The following is a 19,971-nucleotide window of genomic DNA, read 5'->3' as shown; positions in this document are numbered from 1 at the left end:
CTTCCCGAACGAGTCAAGCCTTGCACCTCACATACTTCTTCCTTGACCTCTTTTCCCTGGTACATTACAGTCACCCGTTCATAGTTCCATGGAAAAGCTTTGTTGTTGATAACTGGTAGCTGGGTTACAGGTTTGATAATAACCCGATCTACACGGGCTCCTTCCACGACTACAATGGGTTTACTGGCAACCCCTGGTACTATCACTTTCAACCTTTCTTGCTTTGTGGCAACCTTGCTCGAAGACCCCTTCTCGTCTACCACAGATGGTTCATCACCATTTCTGCTCTGCTTAGGTACCGGCATCTCCTCTGTTAACTGCTTATCTGGCTTGGCTTCATGAGACTTGATCATCATGACAGTTTGTGACGGCTTCTTTGTCTCCCCATCAGCTTGTATGATTTCTATCATATTGGCCTCCTGATGGGCTGGCATCGGATTTCTATTGATATTGGGAGCTTCGGGGTTTTGAACCTCGATTTTATTAGTATCAATCAGCTCTTGAATTGCATTTTTCAAATGCCAGCATTTCTCCGTATCATGGCCTGGTGTACCGGAGCAATACTCACAGCTAATGGTGTAGTCCAGATTCTTTGGAGGGGGATTGGGTAGCTTGGATTGTATTGGTCTTAGCATGTCCAGCTGTCTCAGCCTGTGGAATAGACTAGTGTAAGACTCTCCCAATGGAGTGTAGGTTTTCTTTTTCTGTTCCCTTTCTCCCCTGAATGCTGGCCTAGGCCTGAAACCTGGTCCGGGATAGGCTCGTGGGTAAGTACTTGGTATGGCAGGAGCACGCCAATTAGCGTGAACAGGTGGCTGATTGTATGCTTGTGCATGGTTAATGGAAAAATGAGGCTCTGAAGGGTGATAGTAGTGTTGGGATGAATCATGGTGGTAAGTTGATTTGCAAGGTCGTTGTTGATTATAGTAAGGCGGTGAACCTCTGGGTCCCGACCAAATTCCTGAATCAACTACCGCTGCTTCCTCCCTCTTCTTTCTTCCGATTCCTCCTACCCCGCCTTGAATAGCTTGAGTAGTCGCCTTAATTGCTGAATAGCTCATGATTTTATTTGTCTTGAGGCCTTCTTCCACCATACCTCCCATTTTTACTACTTCGTTGAATGATTTACCTACTGCTGAAACCAAATGGGCATAGTAAGTTGGTTCCAAGGCTTGGAGGAAGTAGTCTACCATTTCACTCTCCTTCATAGGAGGATCCACTCTTGCTGCCTGTTCTCTCCACTGGAAGCCATACTCTCTGAAACTTTCATTGTGTTTCTTCTCAAATTTTGTCAAAGATAGTCGATCTGGGATGATTTCCAGATTGTATTGGAAATGGTATGCGAATGCCTGTGCCAGGTCATCCCAGGTGTACCATCTCCTATGGTCCTGGCGTGTATACCACTCCAAAGCTGATCCGCTTAAACTTTGACTGAAGTAAGCCATCAATAATTCGTCCTTTCCCCCAGCTCCTCGCATCTTGCTGCAGAAACCCCTTAAGTGGGCTACTGGGTCGTCGTGCCCATTGTATAGGTCAAATTTAGGCATCTTGAAGCCAACTGGTAATTGTACATTTAGGAACAAGCACAAATCCTTGTAAGCTACACTGACTTGCCCACCTAATCCTCGCATGTCTCTGAACGATTGTTCTAGACTTTTGACCTTCCTGAACATCTCTTCTTGTTCAGCATTTTTGGCTGGCTTGTCAATTTCGGTTGGGAGGTCAAAACGAGGAGTAGTTGAATGGATTTCGGAGGCTTTGAGGGTGGGCTCCGGGGGTAATATTGGTTGTCCTGGGCCTGGAATGTAGGCTCACTAGGAGATTTGTGGAGTGTAGCTGTGGGAGGTGCCACAAAGACAGGAGTTACAGGTGGAGGAAAGTATGGAACTGGTTTAGGAGGGGGAGACTGCGGTGTCTGAGAGGTGGTTCCTCGGTAGTGTTGGTAAATGGGGAAATTTGGGGATAATTCAGTGGTAATATTATCCTGAGTTTGGGTCATTGATGGAGCAGGGTTAGTTGGGTAAGATGGGGGTAACTGCCCTGTAGACCAGGCCTGGTACATTTCAGCCATTTGCTGCTTGAGTTTAAACATCTCTTCTTTCATTTTCCCGACATCCATCTCCTCTAGCTCAATACCTGTGTCAACATCTGGGATAGACATACTTTCGGGTATTGGTCCTTTTGATCTCGTGTGATAATGATAATATGCCAGTATACTCTTTAGAGAAACTAACTGGAAATTCTGGAAATGAACAAACTTGTTAGTTTTGAGAGTTTAACACATATATAATTACATGTTGAGATGCAATGCTCCTAGACAAATATCCCCTTTCTATTATGCATTTGCTTGGCTGCTTGTGTCATCCCAGCTTTCTTGAAATTTTTATTGTTATTCACTTTTATTTTATTTATTATATTCTTTATTGTGGTGGTCGAATCTTATAGAGATTGCCTACGTATCATGCCCCCGCATGAATCAGACTTTGCGTAGTTCGGTCATAAGGTAAACACTTTTATTCATTATACAAAGATGAACAGACATTACATTTGAAAACCTCATAAGAAAATGGTTTGAAACATACACAATTAAATCAAAAATAAAAGATACAACTCTTAACATCTCACAACATGCCCCACTTTCCACTTTTGTTGTCAATCATTAGATTATCTGCTCAATGTGGGGCTTGACCTGGATGACCTCCCAGCGTACGATACATCATTTCCAACTCCATTGCTAGATGACGGGCAAAAGTGGGTGCATGCTCTGTAAACCTTTCATAATCCATTCCTTGGCAGTTTACATAACTTTGAGAGGTGTAGACCGCCAGGTCGTGGATTTGTGCCTTGAAATCTTGGAGACGTTGGCCTTGGTTCTGCAATTGCTGCTGGCGAGTGGTGGCTATATCTCTGACAGGGTCTTCACGATCTAGAGCTGACTCTAATAGAGCTTGGAGTCTGGCCTACTCTAGTCTTGCTTGCGCTCTTTCTCTGTCGATGTCCGCTTGTTGATGCTCTCTGTTATATCTTCTTGCCTCTTCTAGTTGTGCACGAAGTTGGTCTTCTGATCGTATCCAATGGTCTTTTTCCTTCTTGAATTGTGCCCTGTCTTCTTCGGATTGCCTTACTTGGCGTTCCTTATTAGATCTGGCTTCTTCGTTTAATTGTTGGATTCTTTCTTTTGCTTTGCTCAATGCCCTTTCGTTTTTAGCAAGAATGGAATCATAATCTTGCATTCTTTCAAAAAGATTGGCGATGGTTTTTTGATCCTTCCAACTCCTCATTGGTGTTTCAGAAGCCTTTTTCATTTTCTGAAATCGAGCATGAAGATTTTCATTCTCACAAGCTAGACTCTTCTTTTCGCCCTCAGCTTCTTGTGCTTGCAAATCTTTCTCCAGACTAAGGCTCCTCAGATTTTCCTTTAGGGCATGGATAGTTGCTTTGTACCCTTTTTCCTTTTCTCCCCAGATCAACCGCTCTTGGATTTTATCATTAAAGCTTTGAATGTGGGGTCTTTTTGCTGGCCTTCTTAGCTCAGGTTCTGGTACATCATCCACGCGAGACCGTTTCTCAAACCACCTTGCATATCCAGGATTTATCTCACCCTTTGTAGTGTCTGGGACTTGAGTATCACTTTTCAAGTATCGACATCCATCCCACATCTGCTAAATTAGAGCCTCGGGAATAGTGGCTTCTGGGTGTAATTCGATTACTTGCATACTCAAGTCTTCATCATCAGGAATTATTTGGTATCTCCCTAGTTGTCTTAGGACTCTTAGTGGCGCATATGGCTGGATGCTTCTCAATCCCAATAGTAGCAAATAACTATTTGAGGTTGACATGTGTATCACTTCCTTCATCGGGAGCCATCCCAAAGTCCACTCAATTTGATTCGCCGTTAAAGCCCTTAGATGAGATACACATGCTTCTATCCCTTCTGGAGATTTATAATCTCTTATTCTTTCCTCATAACTCTCGATGCAATTATCATTGCTTGGCCCATACTGTATGATCTTGGGCTGTTGTCGGAGATGTTCAATCACCCACATTTGCAACAAAATTTTGCATCCTTCGAAGACTTTTGCTCCTGATTTACATAAAGTCAAAGCCCGATAAATATCTGAGAGAATGATGGGGACAAGGGTGTGATTTTCCTTGGTGGTGAGGACTTGCACAACTTTTGCGGTACGAATATCAATTGTTCGCTCTTTGTTTGGGAAGACCATGATTCCTAGAAAAGCCACCATGAAGGCAAAGCGACGGTGAATCTGCCAAGTGTCTTTGTTTTGCTTGTTAGTAAGGCCTTTCTCATGAATTTCGAACCCATCTGACTTTCCGAACCTTGAATATAAGAAATTGAAAGAACAACATCCGTTGATGACATTGCTTTTCCTGATTTGATTACTGATGTTCAGAAGACCGAAGAATCGATGTACCGAGGGAGCCTTTGTGAATATCAGGCTCTGATTTCTTAGACTTCCGTCAAAACTAGCATATCCAGATATCTCCTCTAATGTAGGAGTAAGCTCGAAATCAGAGAAACGAAAGACATTGTGAACAGGGTCCCAAAAAATTACTAACGCCGCAATTAGATCATCACGGGGTTTAACTTTCATAATATCCGTGAGATTTCCCAAATGCTTGACGACCTATTTTTGACCATTTTCGCCTAATTCATACCACCACATTTGAAGCTGAAATAGAAACTCGTCTGTACTCGTGGATGGGGGTTTTGTGTGGTGCTCATTTTGTATCTGAAATTTAATTTAATAAAGTCAGGACTCATTTTGAAAATATATACTAAAAAAAATCATTTTCAAAATTTTTTTTTATTCATTAAACACCTTTTTTTTAAGATTTAAAACTATTTTTTGGAATTTTTTTTTTAAAACAACCTATTTTATTCCTCGGTTCTCACAATGATTTCAATTAAGCTGGTCAACAAGCATGTTCGAGGCAAATGAATGCACAGGTAGCAAGTAGGATGCATCAGGATGGTCTTTTTATTTCGGGTTCACCTGTCCTAGACAGACCCAACCCATGTGTTGAGTCTCCAAGGTTAGATGTACATGATGCAGATAGATGTTCCTACTAGGGATCTGGTACATGGCTGAGTTATTTTAGGTAAAAACCTAAGGCATATTGTTCTAAACCTGGCTTACCCAAACGGGCAGTTTGAGCCGAAGTGGGGGCAACGTACCGGGAGCACGAAAGTCTACCCGGCCTAGTTACTTGTCCCAACTTCGTCTTATTTGGTATGACTTTAACAGAAAGGTGGGCCACGCGCACGTGTACACCATAAATTCAGAAGACTCAGAAAGAAGGGGGTTTCGTAGCAGTTGTATATATTCACAATTAAAATAATATTAAAGCGGTAAAAAGCAACATTTAGCATATTAAGCATATAAATAGTTGAAATTCATATAGTAAATAAAGCCAATTATCACAGTTATTTTAAGCTCGAATTCTTTAAACCCTGAAGCAGTGGTTCTGGGTTACACTTTTCACTGGAGCTCCCCAGCAGAGTTGCCAGAGCTGTCGCACCTCCTTTTTCCGCACCCGCGGGGCGCGTAGGGAGTTTTCTCCAATTGAAGGACAGTCGAAACGGGACTTGTTTATTTGTTTCAGAGTCGCCACCTGGGAATTTTAAGGCGTCCCAAGTCACCGGTTTTAATCCCTGAATCGAGGAGAATATGACTCTGTTTGTTATTCTGCGAACCAGAAATCCTGAGTAAGGAATTCTGTTAATTCGGAAGAAGGTGTTAGGCATTTCCGAATTCAGTGGTTCTAGCACGGTCGCTTAACTGTTTTTTTATTTTTTTGGCTTAATTATCTTGATTTTACTAAATACGTTTTTTATTACATGATTTTATTACCGCTGTCGTTTAGATTATTTACAAATTAAAGATTTTCTTGAAACGAATCACGCGTACGTATATTCACCTTATACATTTTTATAGATATGAAGAATTGTGTCACGCATACATGTACACAATAAAATTGACCATATTATAGTTTTTATTAAAAAAAATCATATGTTCAAAATTTAAAATAAAATTAAGAACATCGTCACCCTTGTATTTAAACAATGAACTGCACATCTCGGGTTATATGAAATTATTTTAACATCCTCGGAGAAATCCCTTTTATTAAAATGTTCACTCGAAGTTGCGCGAACGCATAATTCGAATTAATTTTAAAAAAATATAATCAGGTTACGCGAACGTATCCCTAATCACGCAAAATATTCTTAATAATATTATGGATTTTCAACAAATTATATCCATACATTTTATGTGAAAATCTTGAGAGATTCCCATTTTTGAGATGCCCTTAAGTTCTTTGAAAAGAATTCACAATTTGTTAAATGTTGACCGTTGATTATATTTTCGCGTATGAATTATATTCCTCCAGACTATTCAAATTTAAAGAAAAGAATAAACATATGATTAGCACTATTTTTTAGTAAATACAACATATGTATACTAAAATGCGAATAGCGTATGAAACTAAAAAAATTCAATTCTTGAAAGGAAATGATATTTTCGAAAAATTCTCATTATTCCATTTGCAACGAATGTTATTATTTACATTCTTAAACTTGTTACACATTATAAATCTAATCTCTTTCTACATTGCTTGTTTTTAATCCGATATGCATGATTATTTTAGTTAATTCTGTTTATGATTGAGTTTGGGATATACATAATCAGAACGATTTATATTCCCAACCTATGCGAACTATTAGAAAACGCTAACTTTCGCATTGTAAAATTCCTAGGCTCTTTGTTATTAAGAAAGAGAACAAATCTACTTGTTGACTTAATAAAATGATATTGCATATAACATTATTCGCCATATTTTGACCTTGTGGACATAGCGGATTTTACTAATGCAACTTTCAACTATTGATTGTAAACATAACCATTGTTATGCCATAATATAACAAAATGCAACCAACATCACCTAGCTTTAAACAACAACTAAAAAACTAACAAAATAAACCCATAATGTATTTTTTCCTTGATATTTCCATATTATGTTGTACCTAACTAATAATACCATAAAGTTTAAATAATGGTCATCTTTCTGCCATGTTCCCTATTTTGACAATTCAACTACACTAATGAGATTTCAAAATGGATAACACTTATTACAAAACTTTTATACAAATTTCAAAATAAGACAATTAACTTATGGTCATCGTATCGAACTCACTACTAGTTAATCAATATGAAACAAAGCTGAAATTTAAACTAACAAACTTAAATGAATAGAAAACAGAATTACAATTCGAGCTTCATTTATTTGTCACGTTGAAGCTTTTCATGACAGGAGTTTACAGATATGTACCTGGAAACGAGGGAAGAAGAAGTGAATTTCAGCAGTAATGGCAACAACAAAATAGGCAGAAAATGCCAAATAACGCAGCTGATTTTGAGCACAATCAACGAGTCCCGTGAAACCAGACCAATAGTAACAGAGATTTGAGAAAAAATTTCAGATTTAAACCACACAGTATCAATAAACAACACGGACAGATTCCAGGAAAAATATGTTTCGGGTTTTTCTTTCCTTTTTCTATATCTGTTTCAGATTGTGTGTGTGTGTGTGTGTTCTCATTCTTCTGTTTCTTTTTGTTTTCTTCTTTCTTTTCAGATTGTTGTTTCTGATTAGTATGTGTTTCTTTTCCTAATTTCTATCTTTTCCCTCTGTGTATCTCTCTATGTATATTCCCTAATGCCTTAAAAATCAGATCCTTTCTTCTAAGGTCTGTCCCTGTATTTATACAAGTCTGCCCCCCTCTCTTAAGTGCTGCCTGGACCCCTTTCTTCTTTTAAAAATCAGAAAGTCCCATTAAAATCTGCTTTCACTACTTTAAATCCCATTAAGTTAACTTTTCCTGATTTCCAGCATTCCATTACCCTTTGTTTCCCATTAAATTAACAGCCACTATCATTCCACTTTCAGCACACTACTATTAACATATTACCCTCACTATTTTATCCCAGAAATACCCCTAAAAATCCCTTAATATTACTGTTATTACAGCCCCAGACCAAAACTGCCTAAACCTTAACCAAATTATCTGAATTATACCTGTTTAGCAGCTAATAACCAATTCCTAAATCAAACAAACATTCTGTCTTTTCACTGATAGCTAATTGATCTAACAAAACCAATGTCTAATAGCTGATGGTCAAAACTAAATTCAGATTGAACACTGGACTTGTACACAAACATATTAACAATACACAGAACTTAACAGAACAAAAATCTGAATTGAAATTGAATTTAGCATAAGTGCAGGGGCATTGTCAGTATATGCATTACCTGAAGCTAACTGCCCAGAAATCAATACACACACAACATCCATTTGACGGACTCATTGATTTATAAACGAGTATTAATCAACTGACTATCAAATACAAAACAACTGATTACAACAAAATAATCCATCCAAAACAGGTTGTTTCAATCAACATTTTCAGAAACAGGATTTATAACACAACTAATCGACGAACTTAATCGAGTCGATTACACACATTGTAAATAATCATAACCAACAGAAACAATTCACATTTTTATCAAGTAGACGGGTAGGAGACAGAATCATAGAATTAAATAAACAAAAATATAAAAAATTACACAGGTTATTAAAACAAACAACTATACATACGTAGGAATCAAAAGAAGTAGAAAAAATACCTCTGAATCCTTAATTCACACGGACACAGGGTCGACTTGGACTTCGACCTTTTTAAGGCTGAACAGACTTTATTCGAAGTATTCTCAGTTGAGAATACCTCGATTAAAGTCTCTTAGACCTCAATCTTTCACTCGAATCAGAAAAATTCCAAGATTGGAAAATTTTTAGGGTTTCAGATTTTTGGATCTTAAATCCGAACACTTCTGGGCAGATACGAAGGGAACCAAAGATGACACAAGGGTGAGGGAGGCCTAGGGGTCATTTGGTGTTAATTTGGAAAGAATCTGAGTGAGTTCATATTTGATTCGAACCTTCAAAAGAAGATTCGAAGAGTTCTGAGGGGATTCGAACCAAACCAACACTAGATCCATAGCTAGGGTAGTTAGGGGAGGCTACGGTGTGAATTTGGAGACCATCGGAGAGGGTTCAGTTTTCAGACCAACCTTCGATTTAAGATTCGAAGAGTTGGGGTCTGATTCGAAGGAAACTAAGGCCAGATCCGTGAAGAGGAGGTTGTGAGGAGTCTGGGGTGTTAAGGTGGTGACCGGTGGCGTTGTTGCCACCGGGTTTCAGGCGATATGATGCTAGGGCGGCTAGGGTTAGGGGTGTGCTTTCGGAGAAGATCATGAATAGTGAAGAGGGGGGTGTTTAGTTAGGGGCCGGGTAGGGATTTGGACTTATATAGGGACGGGGTGGATTGATGCTGACCGTTAGATCAGGCAGAATGGATGGCCAGGATCCGTTCATTAAACCAAACGATGTCGTTTGGTTTAATGCCAGGGTAGGGCTGAGTCGGGGCAGTGGGTCGGGTAAGGATCACGGGTTAGGGTGATGAGATCTCAGCCGTTGGATGGATTTGATCCAACGGCCATTGATGAAATACGACCAAACGCTGTCGTTTTGGCTCGTTTAAATTGGAACGGACAGGGTTGTTTGGACTGGGCTGTGGGGCTTACTTTGTTTGGGCCTGGATTTAGGTCCAGGTCCGATTTTTCTTTTACAATTTATTTTTTATTTTCCAATTTTATTCTTCAATTTATTAAAATCCTAATTAAAATTATAAAAACAAAAATTATTATTACAAAAATACTTATTACTTTTAACAATTATTAACAGATAGACAAAACATTAATCACACAGTGAAACATTTAAAATAGAACCAATGCATATTTTTGTGATTTTATTTTTGAATCAATTATTAAATGCATAAATAAATCCTAGATATGCATGAAACATATATTTTTATTTTTATTTTGTTTAATTATAACAAAGAAAACATTTACGGACAAAACACAAACAATTAATAAACGTAACACAATTTCCAAAATTGCACACTAAAAGAAATTAACTTTATTTTTGATTTATTTTGGAGTAGTTTTCGTGGGGCAAAAATCACGTGCTCACAGTCTCCACCATGGCGCAGTCCCTACTACCCACTGGAGCATCCGATACCTCACCTGGAGCAGACTTTCCAGCCGACAGATACTATATATGGGTCGGAGGAAGATGAGGCATTGACAGCCGTGAAGAATCTGTTCCTGGAGGATGATGATATGGACTGTTGTGTTATTTTTGAGGAGGAAGGGGAGGAAGGCCCTTCTATACAAGTTGTGAACCGAGGAGAGCGCCTCAGCAATTGGTCAATCAGAACCACCAGGGCCCGAAAAGCTTCGGGGTAGCAAGGCTAAACAAAAGCACCATGCATCACATTTTTACCTTTTACTAGCTGATTTTATTTTTGCATTGTCTTTTAATTTTGGAAAGAGCTCTGATATTCAAAACAATTATGAATTCAATCGAAGCATTTCAGTTTATTATATATCTCTCTCTTATTATTTTTTCTATCATTCACTTTATTTTACACAACATTACTATTACTTGCCTTGACGATGAACCAACGATTGTGACTTGCAACGAGACAACACAACAAACGGATACAGATTCAGAAGAGGATGATATACCAGAAGAGGTTGTCAGAGGGGTTGAGAATTTTGAAAATAGGCCTAAGTCTAATTTGGACGAAACTAAGGTCGTTAATCTAGGAGATACAAAGAATATCAAAGAAACGCGCATCAGTATTCACCGGTTACCATCAGAAAAGAAAGAGTACACGGAGTTCCTAAAGGAATATGATGACATATTCGCCTAGTCATATGATGATATAACTGGTATCAGCACATCCATTGTAGCTCACAACCTGCCAACAGATCCAACATGTCCTCCAGTAAAGCAGAAGCTCAGGAAATTCAAACCCGACATGAGTTTGAAAATCAAAGAAGAGGTTACCAAGCAAGTCAAAGCCAAGGTTCTCAGGGTAGTAGAGTATCCGACATGGTTAGCCAACATCGTGCCAATGCCAAAAAAGGATGGGAAAGTTAGAGTTTGTGTTGACTACCGGGACCTTAATCGGGCCAGTCCCAAAGATGACTTCCCTTGCCTAACATGCACATTATTATCGACAACTGTGCCAAGCATGAGTTGCAGTCTTTTGTTAATTGTTTTGCTGGGTATCATCAGATATGGATGGATGAGGAAGATGTAGGGAAAACGGCTTTCATCACTCTATGGGGAATGTACTGTTACAAAATGATGCCATTCGGTTTGAAGAATGCTGGTTCCACCTACATGAGAGCCATGACTACCATCTTTCATGACATGATACACAAGGAGATCAAGGTATATGTGGATGAAGTCATCATCAAATCCAAGAAAGCCAGGGATCACATGGAAGACCTAAGAAAGTTCTTCAACAGACTGAGGAGGTACAATCTAAAACTGAATCCCGCCAAGTGTGCATTCGGGGTTCCTGCTGGAAAATTATTGGATTTCATCGTGAGTCGTCGAGGAATAGAATTGGATCCATCAAAGGTCAAAGCTATCCAAGAATTGCCCTGCCAAAGAATAAGAAGGACGTGATGAGTTTCTTGGGGAGACTCAACTATATCAGCCGGTTCATAGCTCAGTCCACTGTCATCTGTGAACCTATCCTCAAAATTTTGAAAAAGGATGCTGCTACCAAGTGGACTGATGATTGTCAAAAAGCCTTCGACAGAATCAAGGAATACTTGTCAACGCCACCAGTTTTGGTTCCGCCTGAGCCAGGAAAACCCCTATTGCTTTACCTTGCAGTATTGGATGGAGCATTCGGTTGTGTTCTGGGATAACATGACGAAACAGGGAGAAAGGAGCAGGCCATCTACTATCTCAGTAAGAATTTCACGCCATACGAAGACCGATATTCTCTTTTAGAACGCACTTGTTGTGCTCTGACTTGGGTCGCGCAAAAGTTGAGGCATTACTTCTGTGCTTACACTACTTATCTCATATCCAGAATGGACCCTCTGAAGTATATCTTCCAGAAACCCATGCCCACTGGCAAGCTCGCCAAGTGGCAAATCCTGCTAAGTGAATTTGACATTGTTTATGTGACCAGAAAGCAATCAAAGGGAAAGCCTTGGCGGATCATCTCGCCGAGAATCCCGTGGATGGAGAATACGAGCCCCTAAAAACGTATTTTCCCGATGAAGAGGTATCTTTCATAGGAGAAGATATTGCAGAATCCTATGATGGTTGGAGGTTATTTTTCGACGGAGCTATGAATTTCAAAGGAGTTGGCATAGGAGCAGTCCTAGTATCAGAAACCGGCCAACACTACCCGGTATTCACCAAGCTCAGGTTCCCTTGCACCAATAATATGGCCGAATATGAAGCCTGCATCTTGGGGCTCAAAATGGCCATTGACATGAACGTTCAGGAGTTGCTAGTGATCGGGGACTCAGACTTGCTCATATATCAGGTTCAAGAATAGTGGGAAACCAAGAACTTTAAGATACTTCCCTACTTGCATCACATACAGGAGTTGAGGAAAAGGTTTACAAAAATAGAATTTCAGCACGTCACCAGAGCCCAGAACGAGTGTGCTGATGCATTAGCTACTTTATCATCCATGATCCAGCATCCAGATACAAATTTCATTGATCCCATCCCAGTAAAGATTCATGATTAGCCAGCTCATTGCGCCCACATTGAGGAAGAAGCGGATGGAAAGCCATGGTTCCATGACATCAAGGAGTACTTGACAACATGGGAATATCCAGAACTTGTCAACGCTACTCAAAAGCGCACACTTCGTAGGTTATCCAGCAACTTCTTTCACAGTGGAGGAATCTTGTACAGAAGGACTCCCGATTTGGGTTTACTAAGGTGTGTCGAAGCAAAAGAAGCATCCAGGCTATTAGACGAAGTGTATGCAGGGACCTGGGGGCCGCACATGAATGGTTTTGTCTTAGCAAAGAAGATACTCCGAGCAAGGTATTTTTGGATAACTATGGAAACAGACTGTATCCAGTATGTTCGCAAATGCCATCGTTGTCAGATACATGCAGATATGATAAAGGTGCCTCCAAATGAGCTTACTGCAACAAGCTCACCATGGCCATTCACCGCTTGGGGAATGGATGTTATCATACCTATCGAGCCTGCCGCATCAAATGGGCACAGGTTCATCTTAGTGGCAATCGATTATTTTACCAAATGGGTCGAAGCAGCATCATACAAGGCGGTCACTAAGAAGGTTGTGGCAGATTTCGTCTGCCACCGCATTGTTTGTCGGTTCGGAATTCCAGAATATCACCGATAATGGTTCCAATCTCAACAGCGACTTGATGAAAGCAATGTGTGAAACATTCAAGATCCAACATAATAACTCTACAACCTACAAGCCTCAGATAAATGGAGTTGTGGAGGTAGCCAACAAGAATATCAAGAAGATACTAAGGAAGATGGTCGAAAGGCACAAATAATGGCATGAGAAGTTATCATTCGCCTTATTGGAATGCCGCACCACAGTCCGCACATCGACCAGAGCAACTCCTTACATGCTAGTTTTTGGTACAGAGGTGGTCATCCCCGCCAAGGTAGAAATTCCCTCCTTAAGGATCATACAAGAAGTAGAGTTGGATGATGCTGAATGGGTAAAAGGTCGCTACGAGCGGTTAGCCCTTATAGATGGGAAAAGGATGAATGCAGTTTGCCATGGTCAGTTGTATCAAAACAGAATGTCCAGAGCCTTCAACAAAAGAGTTAAGCCAAGGAAGTTTACACCGGGGCAGCTGGTGTTGAAGAAAATATTCCCATATCAAGATGAAGCCAAGGGGAAGTTCTCTCTCAATGGCAGGGTCCGTACATGGTTCACCTGGTTCTAACTGGAGGAGCCCTTATTCTTGCAAAAATGGATGGAGAAGTCTGGCCGAAGCCAATCAATTCAGATGCAGTAAAATGATATTAAGTGTAACCACTTATGATTCCCTGTATGATGTAATTTGAACTACGCCTGACCTGATTCCCGTTTAAGAGGGGATACGTAGGCAGCCATATGGGTTCGGTCACAATTTAATAAAAATTCCATTTTTTCCCCGCTATTGGAACTGGGGTAGAATTTTGAGGAGGACCCTCAAAATTCCGAAGTCGATTTTAGTCCAAGCATCGCCAAAAGCGCCAGCCCAGTAAACTGCGGCAGAATTTTGAGGAGGACCCTCAAAATTCCGAAGACGATTTTTTTAGTCATTCAGCATAGCCTTCAGAAATGTCAGCTCAGCAAACTGGGGTAGAATTTTGAGGAGGACCCTCAAAATTCTGGAGCGAAAGAGGTTGCAATGTATGGAACCACGTCGCAGTCGTTGGTTCATCTAAAGAATACTATTTTCGATTATATACTTACGTTATATTTACTAAATCATGTATAACTATTATCCGGATTGCTATTGTTTAGGGACGCTACCCCAATGACACACAACGTCAAGAGCCCGAGGAAGACGAACTAACCTTTTCCCTTTACAGAACTCACGATTTTTCTTTGGATACAGGCACTCAATTTGCAATATCATTAGATATATTTATGCACTCACACTTTTCAAGAACCATCACGCACCCGCAATTGCTATCCGTACATAATCTCCCCAGCAGTCATATTGTCATAATCGGCTATCAGCTAAGAGGTCTTACTACTAATCGTCCTTTTACATTCTTGCACTGCATAAGGCTACTTTTCTGCCTTCCGAGGTTAAGCTCTACCTCCATCTGCATATCTTTGCATTGCATAAGGCTACTTTTCTACCTTCCGAGGTTAAGCTCTACCTCCATCATCATTTGCATAAGGCTACCTTTCTGCCTTCCGAGACTAAGCATTGTCTCCATCTTGCATTTCTCTGCATTGCATAAGGCTACCTGTCTGCCTTCCGAGACTAAGCATTGTCTCCATCCTGCATTTCTCTTCATTGCATAAGGCTACCTTTCTGCCTTCCGAGACTAAGCATTGTCTCCATCTTGCATTTCCTTGCATTGCATAAGGCTACCTTATCTGCCTTTCGAGACTAAGCCCTGTCTCCATATGCATTTTGCATAAGGCTACTTTTCTGCCTTCCGAGGTTAAGCTCTACATCCATCATCATCTACATAAGGCTGCTTTTCTGCCTTTCGAGACTAAGCTTTGTCTCCGTCAGCATTTTGCATAAGGCTACATTTCTGCCTTCCGAGGTCAAGCTCTACCTCCATTTGCATTTCCTGCATTGCATAAGTCTACATTTCTACTTTCCGAGACTAAGCTCTGTCTCCATCCTGCATGGCTGAAATATCGCCACTTTATTTTCTTGCATCGGCTGAAAGATCGCCACCTTATCTCTCTCGCATGGCTGAAATATCACCACCTTTTATTTACGTCTTGCATCGGCTGAAATATCACCAAATCCTACACTTTATGGGCTGAAATATCTCTACCTTATGCATTTCATGGGATGAAAGATCGCCAAATTGTCCAAAGGCGTCATTGTTCGGAGGCACCATTTGCATAGCCCGAGAACGCCATGCCATGGCCTGAGGACCCCATTTTATCTTTTGCATATCATTATTCAAAGGCATCATAGTTCGGAGGCATCATCTACATGGCCCGAGAACATCATTTCATGGCCTGCGAATTTTTATTTACGCTCTTCATAGCCCGGGACGTCATGATTCAAGGATGTCATCCTAATCGGTCAAAGACAGCATTCATGGTCCAATGGGAATTTGCATCACGTTTAAATTTATGCACAATATATGTTCGTATTGCTCATTTGTAGGTAAACCGGCTAGCAACGACCATCTCATCAGGAGAGATCTCGCTCCATTTCCCGCAACCTATCGATTTTCAGAAACCTCTCTCAATCTAAACATCGCGTTCGTCCGTTTCAAATCTCCATCGGCATATTCCGTCAATGGTTCCTGAACTACATATGGCCTGATTCCTGTAAGACCAGGGATATGTAGGCGGCTCAGAGACCAGAACTCGGCCAAAACTCCTTTCAAATCGCCACTTCCGGTCAAAATTGGCCATCATATCTTTACCCGATAACTCTTTCATCCTCCTCGGGTAAAGAGGGGCAGCTGTTGATACCCAATTTTTTCTTATGTATTTCTATACAAAATACTTTCAAAATAGGTACATGCATATATAAGCATGCCCCAAGAGTTTTGGTATTTTTCCTAATTCTTAAAGATTTTTAAAATCAATTTATTGTCTATTTTAGAAGTACAAAATCCATAATTATTCCCAAAATCATCAATTTTGGTGAATAATTTATTTTATTTCCACATTTATACCAAAATATAATTAACGTGATTTTTGCATATTTTTACAACTTTATTTGGTATTTTTTAAGTTAAATTGCATATAATTGCAATTTTAGCCTACTTTAAGATTTAATAGCATTTTATAATTGTAAAATTGGTCCCAATATTTTAAATGAATATTTATATATTATTAATTGGGTCAGTACTTTTAATTTGCTTTTAAAATCATTTTTATTATTTTTATAAAATAAAAAGGAAAAACTGGCTATTTAACATTTAGCCTCATTTCATTTCAATTACAGCCTATTAACATTTCAATTTTAGCCCTCAAGTTAATCCAATCTTAACACCCAATTGGACCGGCCCAATTTCATTTTAACCCGACCCCCTTAACCCATTCACTAACCCGCCCGGCCTTCCTTTTAATCCAGGCCGTTGATCATTTTGATCAACGGCCATGATCCTCCCTTACCATTTTAATTCACCTAACCCTACCCTAATCCCCCCATTTCATTCTGATATCTGCCTTTGGATACTCTCATCTCTCAAACTCTCTCGAACCTTCCTCTAACCCTAGCAGCCTCCCATCTCCTCACCTCAAAACCCATCGGAATCCATGGCTTCTCAGGCCATGGAAACCTTATACGCACCTCCTTTTGCTCTTACACGCCTGATACCTGAGGAATCGAGGCTAGACTTCGAAGGTTTGCACCCAAATCTCTGCCGATTCAAGGTTCCAGAGTCATCGTCAGCCTTGCTCCAGCATATCATGGTGTTTTGAGCCTAGTTCTGACCTCTCCGACTCAGATCGGTGACCTTTTCAAAGCTTTTTCTAGGGTTCTTCTAAAACCCTAACCCTCCGAGGTTTTCTCCGATTTTCTTTTAGATCAATTGTGTATCTACGTTCTACTTGAGAGTTCAAACGATTTCCCCAACTTTTCTTTCAAAAATTGATTTAGGGTTTTCTGAAAATGCTTAAAATATTTCTCTGACTTTTCTTTTCCTTTTCTTTGTGTGTAGTTGTCTCTACTATGTTCTTAGGTTTTCTTTTTACCACGCATGTTCTTTTACTGTGTTCTTATGTTTCCCTTTTATCGCGCATGTTTTCCTACTGTGTTCTTATGTTTCCGTCCTTTCTTCTACTGTGTTATGGTCTCACATGCTTTTTCAATATGTTCTGCTATATTCTGATATGCTTTGCCTACTGTACCCTCCTACCATGTTCTTAAGTGCTTACTGTTTTCTCTTCTACTTTACCTTGTTTTAAATTACTTCTGAAAAGACCTGCTTAAGCATGATTTCCTCTATTGTTTCTTCTACTCTCATTATACTTCAAATTAGTTTCTTCACTCTGTTTGCTTTGAACTTTCTACTATTATTGCTTGTTTTCTCATGAGTTTCTGAAAAAAATCTTTGAGCCTGCTTCGACTACTTGCCTTCTCATCTATGTATTTGACTCGAGGTGGAAATCCTAGAATTTGGGGGTTCTGCCGAGGTTTGATCATGCGGTTGAACTAGGGTTCTATTTGAGAACTTTTGACTCTTTCAGACTAATTTTTGAGTCTTTGAACTGAGTTAGGACCCCTTTGTTTTCATACAATTCTGTACTTTTAAATTCTCCTACACTAGATTCTTTCTACTGATTTCACAAGAACACGACAATCTTTCTTTCCCGTGTCTGTATGCTTTTATATGTGATGAATCTTTCTTCAAAAGGGTTTTCAAGCTAGTGATTGATTAAGAATTCCTGTTAAAAAGGTTTAATTGATTGTTTGCTAATTTTCCTTTAGTTGAAATATTTCCCCTCTTTCTGACTTGGTTCATTCATACAAAATCTTCGACTTCTGATTTCTTGGCTGTTAATTGATTTTCTTTCCTTAAATGTTACAACCATGTACCGTTAAGACCCTGTCCTTAAATAGCCTTTCTCTATTTACCCCTTTTGTGCTACTTTGAAAAGTTTTTAACCAAAATTTCTTCCTTAATTACCTTCTACCCATTTGAAATCAAATCCCTTAACTGAAGGAAAATTCTATGTGATTGACTGCAAGTTATTTTCTTACCTTTCTTACTTGTTTCTCTGCACTATAAAAGGGACTACCCTTCCGCATTTTTAAGACACTGACAATTCAATACTTTTTCAACACTTCAAATTGCATACTCTTACACACACTACTACTCTCAAAACCTGCAATCCCTCTTGCTCTTTTCTCTACTGCTGTTCTCTGCTCCAGCTTATTATTAGCCGGCTGAAAGTCAAGGCTAATATACTGCTACTACTTTGTCTTTGCTTTGCTCTTTCTTTTTTCCTGGTATGTCTTGATTTAGTTCCTAGCAATCATCCTAATGTGTTTACTTAGAACCTTTACATCTATGCCTATTACCTGCAAAGTTTGACATGTTCATATGTTGTTGTTTGCTTTACTTTCTTGCAAATGCTTGATCCCTATACCTTTACCCTCTATGTGTTTGTAAATGGGGATTCAGGGCATGGCAACATGAGTTGTTGTCCATGAACTGAGTTTTAACCCCAAGTAAAGGGTGTCAGTATGTTTTATTGCTGATCATGTCCTTTGCCCACTTTTCCTTTGATTACTGTTTCTATTATGAATCCCCTACCCTTACTCCTTATGTATGCTGAGTTAAGGCTCATGGTCTGGTAGCCTCTTAAATGGCCGCCCAGGCATGAGCCTGGCTTTCAATAAGCCCTAACTCCTCAACGTGAAATGACAAGTTGGTCAGGGGTGTGCCAGTACTTCAAGTTACTTGGCATGACCACCAGCTTATCACTCCCCCTCCCCCTACACTTGCACCTACTCTTAGATTTTAAGTTCTGCCCTCTCTTTTGAGCCTTGCTTTGGGACCTTAAGTTCCCTCTGAACTTGGGCATTTGAGAGCTGGCATTTCCACACTGCACTATAATCTAATTTCACAATATATTTGGGGTGTAAGCGCTGCCCTGAGTCTCTTTGAGGCTCTTGGGAACTTTCACATCCCATATCAGAGAAAGGCTTTGGAATTTGATCTTTGGAGTTGGTTTACTTTATGCTTCAGACAGAAGTCTGAATCAGGCTCTCCCTGGTTGGGATTTTTAGCTTTCAGATGTAACTTTATTTTACTTTTCTTTATTCATTTTGGGCTGTAATAATTTGTAATAACTTATGGGGTTTTAGTTAAAAAGGGGAGGGTCACTCATGTATGCATAAGGGTAGATATCATGCTCATTAGGTCTTTATTTCTGCAAATCATGGCAAGTTCTGCATTTCGGAAATTCTGTTTTAGGTTCTGCACTTCTACATTTTCATGTAGAAATCCTATATATAAACTTCTGCACTTTGCATTCTAGAAATCCTATATATAAACTTCTGCACTTTGAATTCTAGAAATCCTGTCTATAGGTCTCTGCATTTCATACATAGATATCATGTCTATATCTTTTGCATCTCATATAGAGACCATGCTTATAGGTTTTCTACATTTCTGCCTATCATATAGAGGACATATCTATAGAGCTTCTTGAATTCTGTATATGCATCTATCATTAGGCAAACATGCATATAGGTTTAAATAACAATTAGTATTTTAGATACCATGTCTATAGGACTTCTGCACTTCTATAAACATTTAAAAATCAATAACGCATAGAAAGCATGCCTATA

Source organism: Nicotiana tabacum, chromosome 21 (genome assembly GCF_000715075.1).
Source record: "Nicotiana tabacum cultivar K326 chromosome 21, ASM71507v2, whole genome shotgun sequence".
Taxonomy (NCBI): domain Eukaryota; kingdom Viridiplantae; phylum Streptophyta; class Magnoliopsida; order Solanales; family Solanaceae; genus Nicotiana; species Nicotiana tabacum.
This window is presented reverse-complemented; position numbering follows the sequence as displayed.